An 8,453-nucleotide genomic window follows, 5' to 3' on the forward strand; every position below is an offset into this window, starting at 1 on the left:
TTTGTTTGATCTTCTTGTTGCAACTATGCCTAACTCGTAACCAGAATTTCAGCAAGATCACAAGTTAACCACATAAGCAAGTGACACAAAGGTCTCACGACAAACTAATATCAATGGCATAATCAGCTAGAAAGAAAATAATAATGAGTTTCAAATACCAACAATTCAATCGAAACAAGCATGAAGCAATATGAATAGGTGGTATCTCACTAGCTCTTTCTGAGACCGCAAAAAATAAATGCAGAGCACTTTCAAAGATCAAGGGCTGACTAAACATTGTAATTCATAGCAACGAAGATCCAGTCACAGTCATAGTCAATATCAATCAAAAGCAAAGCATAAAAAAGACAGAGGTACTCTCTAATTGGTGCTTAAATAAGAAGATGATGACTCAACAGGAAAATAAATAGACAGGCCCTTCGCAGAGGGAAGCATTGATTTGCAGAGGTGCCAGAGCTCAAGCTTTGAAAACAGAGATAATAATTTTGGGTGGCATGCTTTCATTGTCAACGCAATGACCAAGAGTTATCAATATCTTCCACGCTACTCATGCTATAGGTGGTTCCCAAACAGAAAAGTAAAGTTTTAACTCCCCCACCACCAATCAATCACACTCCACGGCTAGCCGAATCCTCGGGTACCGTCCATACTAACATCAATCCGGGGGGAGTCTTGTTTTATAGTTATGTTTTCGATTTAAGTGTGGAACTAGGCATTCCAATTACCAGCCCCTTTCTCGTGAATGACAGTGAATAAACACATGTCAAGGATAACACGCCTAACATGGAAGATACCAATAGCCCCCTGTCACCACATGAGCGGTTCGGGCATGCAAAACAGATTATTTCTTGAAGGTTTAGAGAATGGCACATGCAAATTTACTTGGAACGGTAGGTAAATACCGCAAACAGGTAGGTATGGTGGAGTCTCATGGAAAAACTTTTGGGTTTATGGAAGGGGATGCACAAGCAGTATTCCGCTTAGTACAAATGAAGGCTAGCAAAAGACTGGAAAGCGACCAACTAGAGAGCGACAACAGTCATCAAGATGCAATGAGTTTGACTAACATGGAGTGCAAGCATGAACAGGATATAAATCACCATGAATACGAACATCATAGAGGCTATGTTGATTTTGTTCCAACTACATGCATGAACATGCGCCAAGTCAAGCCACTTGAATCATTCAAAGGAGAATACCATCCTATCATACTACTTCATAGTCATCTCAAAATCTATGTTGGCATTCAAGACAAACCATTATAAGCTCCTAGCTAAATAAGCATGGCATCAAAAACTATGATCTCTAAGTTGTCATTATAAACATGGTTCTCTCACAACAAAGCTTAATCTGGGACGACAAGCTAGTCATATTTACAAAAACAAAATAGATAGAGGTTATACCAGCTTTTCCAGTCTCAGTCACTTCATCATATATCATCATTATTTCCTTTCACTTGCACGATCGAACGATGTGAACAATAATAAGCGTGCTCGTGCAATGGACTAAGCTGAATCTGCAGGCAAACACAAAGGAGAAGACAAAGTAATATGGCTCTTTGAAAGCTAAACAGGTATGCATGCAAGAGCCACTAAACATTGTAACCAATATCTTCTACCTTAACCCAAAGAAAAAGAAAACTATTTACACGGGAGAGCTCCCAACAAGCAAAAGAAGAAAGGAAAATATTTTTGGGTTTTCTCAAAAGGACACAAAACAAGAAAACAAGAAAACGAAAATAAACTGCTGTGTGAGCTCCTCTAGCTCCCGCTGATAAACTAGCGTCTGGTACTCGACTGGCGGCTCCGGCACGGGCACCTGTGGTTCGGCTAAGCCCCAATATGCGTAGATGTCTGAGGGCATAAAAGTGTCCCTGCCTACATGAAGGTCGAACAAGGAAGGAGCGGGCAAAGTAATAGTCTCTCGAGTACGCTGACTAAATAGCAGGTTATAAATCATCCGTCTACTAGCATCTCTATCCAGAAAATCATGGTGAATCATGCTGTCATAATCTAGATATTTCTCAGGAAGAAGCATCTCTTCTTCCTCGCGAAGTCTAATGGGTAGCTCAAAGTATCTAGCGAGATGAGTAGCATAGATACCTCCATAGACGACACCTTTGGAACTGTTTCTGTTCAACCGCTGAGCTACTATAGCACCTAGGCTATAAGTCTTAGTGCTATAAAGGCCTTCGCACAAAACCGCAAGGTCTGGAGAACTAAGTGATCCAGCCTCCCCACGGCCAATCAAACATTTTCCCACAAATAATGAGAAGTACCGAAGCACAGGAAAATGTATGCTAGCAATTCTAGCGCGAGACACTCCTCTCTCCTCTCCAACAACAATAGTACCTATGAAGTCCTCCAAGTCCCGTGGACGAGGATCATGTAGTGTCATGCACTGGGGGATATCGTACAACATGAACTCAACCATGGGAGGATTCTTCCTTGGATAAAAGTTGAAGTTTTGAACGAAAATATTGGTGAGGAGGAGGTATTGTGAGCACTTATCTTCAACGAACGCGGTAAGACCTACGTTCTCCACCAAGTAATAAAAGTCTTCATAAAGCCCGGCGGTGCGCAAAAATTCATCGCTTGGCCACTCGCAAGCTCGAACTTCCGTGACTCGAGGAACCACATACTTGGGGAGGTTCTTCTCATCCTCCTTCGGGTTACGGCTTGAAGATCCTCTCAAGAACCTCCTCATATTTTTTCCTTTTCTAGCGTTAAAAAATTCTGAAAAAAAATTAGAAACTTTGAAAGAAAAGTGAATAAAGATTAACCCAACTAGTAGCAACTACTCCTACTAGTGCCTAGAGACCGTATCACGCGCTAAAACTACTTGGGACCAGCTAAAATCAACATTTCAAGCTCAAGAACAGGGTCACCAAGGTAGCAAGAATACGCGAAGGATAAAACACTAGAGCAAAAACTAATTGGACCAATGGAGGAGTCACTTACCAAGGAGGAATTTCCCCAAAACGGTTCGGAGAATGATGCTTTGAGCAAGGAGATCGATAATCACAGCCAAATGAGCAAGAACACGGGTTTGAGCTGCGAAACAATTTTTTCTGGAGGAAGAAGAAGAGGATGGGAGTTGGAGTGAGTGGAGGGGGCCCCTGCGGGCCCCACAAGCTTGCTCCCCACGGCCAGGGGGGTAGCCCACGGTGACAGGGCTTGTGGCCCACTGGGGTGGCCCCCAGGCCAGCTCTCAGTCCCAGTATTTTTCAAATATTCCAGAAAAAATCATACTAGATTTTCAGGACCATCGGAGAACTTTTATTTTCGGGGTATTTTTCTCCGGGACGCTAAAACAGAAAACAGGAAAAATTAAACTAAACCTATCGTTTTTCTTCTAAGCAAAAGAAAATGAAAGCTTAAAACAGAGGTATGTGACTCTTTGATTCATCCATTTCATGGTCATCGAAAGAAATCCGTCAATGGGGTTGATCAAATCCTCATGACAAAACTTTCTCGAATCGCAAGAGAGAACGGAGAATTTTCGAATAGCCACTAAGTCACCTCAATGGGGATATGAATCTCCCCAACAAGCAAATCATACTTCATCTTGACACGAGCAATAGGGCATTCAAAGCTCCCAATAAGAATCGATGAAGTTTTTTCGATAGCATTGATGCAATGTACTTGATATCGTTTCTTCGAAAAGTGCACGGTATGCTCATTACCGTTGACATGTAAAGTGACATTGCCTTTGTTGCAATCTATAACAGCCCCTGAAGTGTTTAAAAAGGGTCTTCCGAGGATGACATCCATGGCATCGTGCTTGGGAATATCCAAGATAAGAAAGTCCGTTAAGATGGTGGTGTTAGCAACCACAACAGGCACATCCTCCCAAATGCCAACAGGGAAAGCAGTTGATTTGTCGGCCATTTGCAAAGAGATTTCAGTAGGTGTCAACTTATCCAGTTCAAGTCTACGATAAAGAGAGAGAGGCATAACACTAACTCCGGCTCCAAGGTCACATAAGGCAGTTCTTACGTAGTTTCCTTTAATGGAGTAAGGTATAGTGGGCACTTCGGGATCACCAAGTTTCTTAGGAGTTCCACCTTTGAAAGTGTAATTGGCAAGCATGGTGGAGATCTCAAGATCTGGTATCTTCCGTTTATTGGTCATGATATCTTTCATGTACTTGGCATACAGAGACATTTTGAGCATATCAACTAACCGCATCTGCAGAAAGACGGGTCTTATCATTTCAATAAAGCGCTCAAAATCCTCATCATCCTTTTTCTATGGATGGCTTATGTCACAGCCCTAGATTTCATTTTTTTTCCAAGCATTCATGCATGCATTATAAAAACTTTGATGTTTTAATGGGAAGTGATCAAAACCCCAAATGTTTTGATCAATTGACAAGAAGGCAATAAAAATTTAATACCTTAAAAGGAACCAGGAAAATGTTCCAAAAACTTGACAAAATAGTGACATAAAGTAAATTTGTCAAACCAAAATTCTGGGTCACAGGAACTTTTTGAAAAGGATTTATGAGTTGACTAAATAGCTATTTGGAATGGAATTATTTTGATTCCTTCTATTTTAAAGTTTCAAAAATGTTGAAACTTTTATGTGGCATTGGACATCATTGTCTTTGTCACATAATAACATTTTTGGGTTTTATATTTGGTCAAACTAATTATTTTAAATCCTAAACGTAATTACTAGAAAGAAATAGAAGAGAAATGAAAAATAACAGGGAGAACCTTACCTGTCGCACCTCCTGGCCCAGCCCACCACGGGGGTCTCCCTGTCGTCTTCCTCCTCGTGCCAGAAGGGAGAGGAGAAGGAAGGCACGACGCCCCTGACCACCTCCTGCTCGCATGGAGCCCCCTCCTGCCTCCACCGTGCCAGCGCACGAGGCCGTCCCCCCCTTATCCTCTCCTCTCCCTGGACCATTCCCTCCTCTCTTCTTTGTCCCCTGCTCATCTCGCCGCCATTGCCGGTCTGCCCGAGCTCGTCGCAAGCTCGACCCCGACTACCCCTCGCCTCCCTGAAGAGCTCTACTCCTCCGCCTTGACGAGCTGCATCCCTCCATCAACTTCTCCGAGGACCCGAGCCCCCATAGTGTCGCCATCATCGCCGTTTCTTCCTCCGGCCACCGGATCTCGCCGTCGTTGAATTGTCGGCCAGAGAGCCCCTCCAACCTCGCCGATGCCAGGAATAGAACCCCCGTGAGCCGCTGACCCTTTCCCCTCTCCTCCCATGCTCTGTCGTGCCCTGTAGGCCGTTCCCCCACCGTGGCCGAACTCCGGCGACCGCTCCGCTCGTCGCCGACACCTCTCCCGGCCACCCTAGCCTCTCTTAGTGCCCCTGCCAGATCGGGCGCTTCGCCAGCATCCCGTAGCCGTCAACCGCGTTCGATTTGGACCTCTGTAGCGCAAAATAGCACAACTCCGGCGAGCCCTCCACCGCGGCTCAATCGCCGGCGACCAATCTCCAGCAGCTGTCGACGTGGCCGACCATTAGCGCTAATTAACCCCTCCCCCAGTCGCTGACAGAGGGCACCACGAGTGAGTCAAACCTCACTTGGTGCGGGTTAGCGCGGATTAGTCTTCGGGTCACTGACCAGTGGACCCCACTGGTCAGGTTGACCTGGACCCGGCTGGTTGACCTGCTGATGCAGGGATGACATCAGCCTGACGCAGTAATAGTTTTCTGGTTTAATTTAATTTCAGAAAATTGCTAAAACTTGTAAAAATCATAGAAATTAAAATATAACTCTGATGGAAATAATGTATATATGAAAAAGTATCAGAAAAATGAAAGGAATCCATTGGTGGCATTTATACACATGTTTGGACATTTTAACCTTGCTGAATATGACAAATTCACAATAGGCTTATAAAGGATATAATTGGATGTTGAAAATGAATTATATAGATCAAATAAACTTCTTTCAACTTGTGATCACTTGCATTAGATGAAATGAGCATCATGATAACTTGCCATGCTCATGCATCATTGTGAAGCATTTGCCGTGATTAATTTCTTTTGTTTGATTTGTCGATAGACCTTGCGAGATGTAGTTCTCACCGGCATCGAAGAATAGTTGAGTTCTTCCGATCAACAGGCAAGCAAAACCCCTTTGAACATTCCGACAAAATCCTATTCTCTCGCTCTTGCTCTCATTTCTATGCATTAGGACAAAATGATTCAATTGATAGTTGTATTAAGATAGCTGCACCTATTCCTTTGCATGACCTGATTTTGATCACAGTAAATAGCTAAACCAATGCAACCTAGCATACCTGGTAGATGCTTGAGTGATATGTGCTTTACCCTGTTATGCTTGTTATGCTTAGGTTGAGTTTGGTCCGAGCATCGGAATGATGTATTGAAATGATCATGTCCTATTGATGAGAGTTAAAGATGTGAAACTGTTTTGGTAAAGGTCGCGCTGAGAGGCCATGTAGGAGTACATGGTGGGTTGTCTCATTTCCGCCGCATTTAGGACCTGAGATCTTGTGTTGGTGTTCCAAGACTAGCTACTACCACACATTGGGTTCCGGTAACTCGACCCCTCTCGGCCTATTAACTACTCTGTTCTCAGTCCAGAAGTCGCAGTAGTTCGAAACGTTCATAGGTTGTGGCACGGCCTGCTAAGTGGATGAACGGCCCAGTCGGGACCGGCTTGGGGCCCTGCTCACATCGTTTGAGGCCATGTTGGAAACCTCGGCCGGACTTCCGTTATGGGTTCCAACTCAGATAAGCGACTGTCTTGGGCGTGAGTCTTAGTAGGTTAACGTCTGTGGCCAACTCCCTCGCTGGGCTTCCGCTTGAAGGTTGCCGAGGTGCTGGTTTTTATGTGCACTTGGCGATAAGTGGCGGAAGCATGTGTGACGAAGTACACCCCTGCAGGGTAACTATCTATTCGAATAGCCGCGTCCTCGGTTATGGACTGCTTGGATACTTACATAGTTCATAGATAACTATAATGGTTACTCTAAAAATGGTGCAGATAAGTGTGAGTGCTATGGATGGCCTTCTCGTAGGATGACGAGAGAGGATTCATGATGGTGTATTGATGTGGTGGTTATGTGGACTCGTGTGCGCTCTCTCGTAAGGAGACGACAGAGATAATAAAACTTTGTTGTAGAATAGGTTAGCCAAAGGTCAAAGCTGGCTTCTCTTGAATAAACCCCACAATTCCGTTCTTTGATACTTGATGCATATGTAGTTAGCACTGATGTAAGACTTGCTGAGTATCTTCGTACTCATTGTTGCTTATTTACATTTTTGCAGAATAGACGCCGCTGTCTCTACGTTATCTCTTGACGTTAACATCGATGGTTTAGCTTGGGAACCCAGACAGTGATCTGGCTCCTATGGTAGGGTCGTTGTAGCTTTTAGGCTCTTCCAGCCGCTTTTAGTAGATGTCTGTACCTAGGCATGTAACTTCCGCTTGATTCTTGTATGCTCTGAATGTTTGGTCATGTGACCCCTTCTGTTTGTAACATTAAACTATGTTGGCTCTTCGGAGTCTAATAAATAAATGATGTGTTGTAGAGTTATGTTGTGATGCCATGTTGTATCTACACATATCGTGCATATTGTGTGTATGCTTGCAATGCATTGATATGTGTGGGATTCGACACCTAGTTGTGTGCCTTGAGTAGTACTCCATACCGGGAAATGCCTCTTTGTGCTTCCACCGAGCCTTGGTAGCTTGCTACTGCTCCGGACACATGGATTGACCGGCATGTATCCTTCTTGGTTGTTGTGTATGTCCCCTCGGGGAAATGTCACGCGGTGTTATGGAGTACGTGTAGCTTGCTACGACTCGTCTACACTCGCTGATGACCGACACCTGCCTTGCTGGGTCATGTATGCATGTCCCTGTACGGATGTGCCACTTGGGTTTATAACTAGCCATGTCGACCCAGGTTCTTTGACATATGATTGCTGGCAACATAGTCATATACGTGAGCCAAAGGATGCAAACGGTCCCGGCCAAGGGAAGGTGGCAACCAGGGTGATTACCATGCGTGAGGCCACAAAGTGATATGATGTGTACATGCTGGAGTTGTATGGCTTAGGATCGGGGTCCCGACAGCTTAGGAGGAAAGGGCATAGGTCTCTGAACCCATGGCTCCCTTTCTTTACCATGCTTCCTAGCAGTGAAGTCATTCTTATCATATCTCTTAGGTTGTGAATTATCAGGATTAACCGTAGGTTCAATCTCCACATCCTCATCATTGCTAGGTTGAGCATTATTATGAACATCACTCTCCATATTGTCACTAGGTTAATGTTCATCACCAGATTGTGTTTCTGCATCAGACGCAGAAATATCATTTGATTCCTCAGGTGTGATAGTATTTGGTGATCTAACAGGAAGGTTTCTATCATCCTTCTTCTTGTCCTTAGGATGACTGGGTGCATCTGCATTAATTCCTTGAGAATCTTGATCAATTCTCTTAGGATGACCTTCAGGAT

Source organism: Hordeum vulgare, chromosome 1H (genome assembly GCF_904849725.1).
Source record: "Hordeum vulgare subsp. vulgare chromosome 1H, MorexV3_pseudomolecules_assembly, whole genome shotgun sequence".
Lineage (NCBI taxonomy): Eukaryota > Viridiplantae > Streptophyta > Magnoliopsida > Poales > Poaceae > Hordeum > Hordeum vulgare.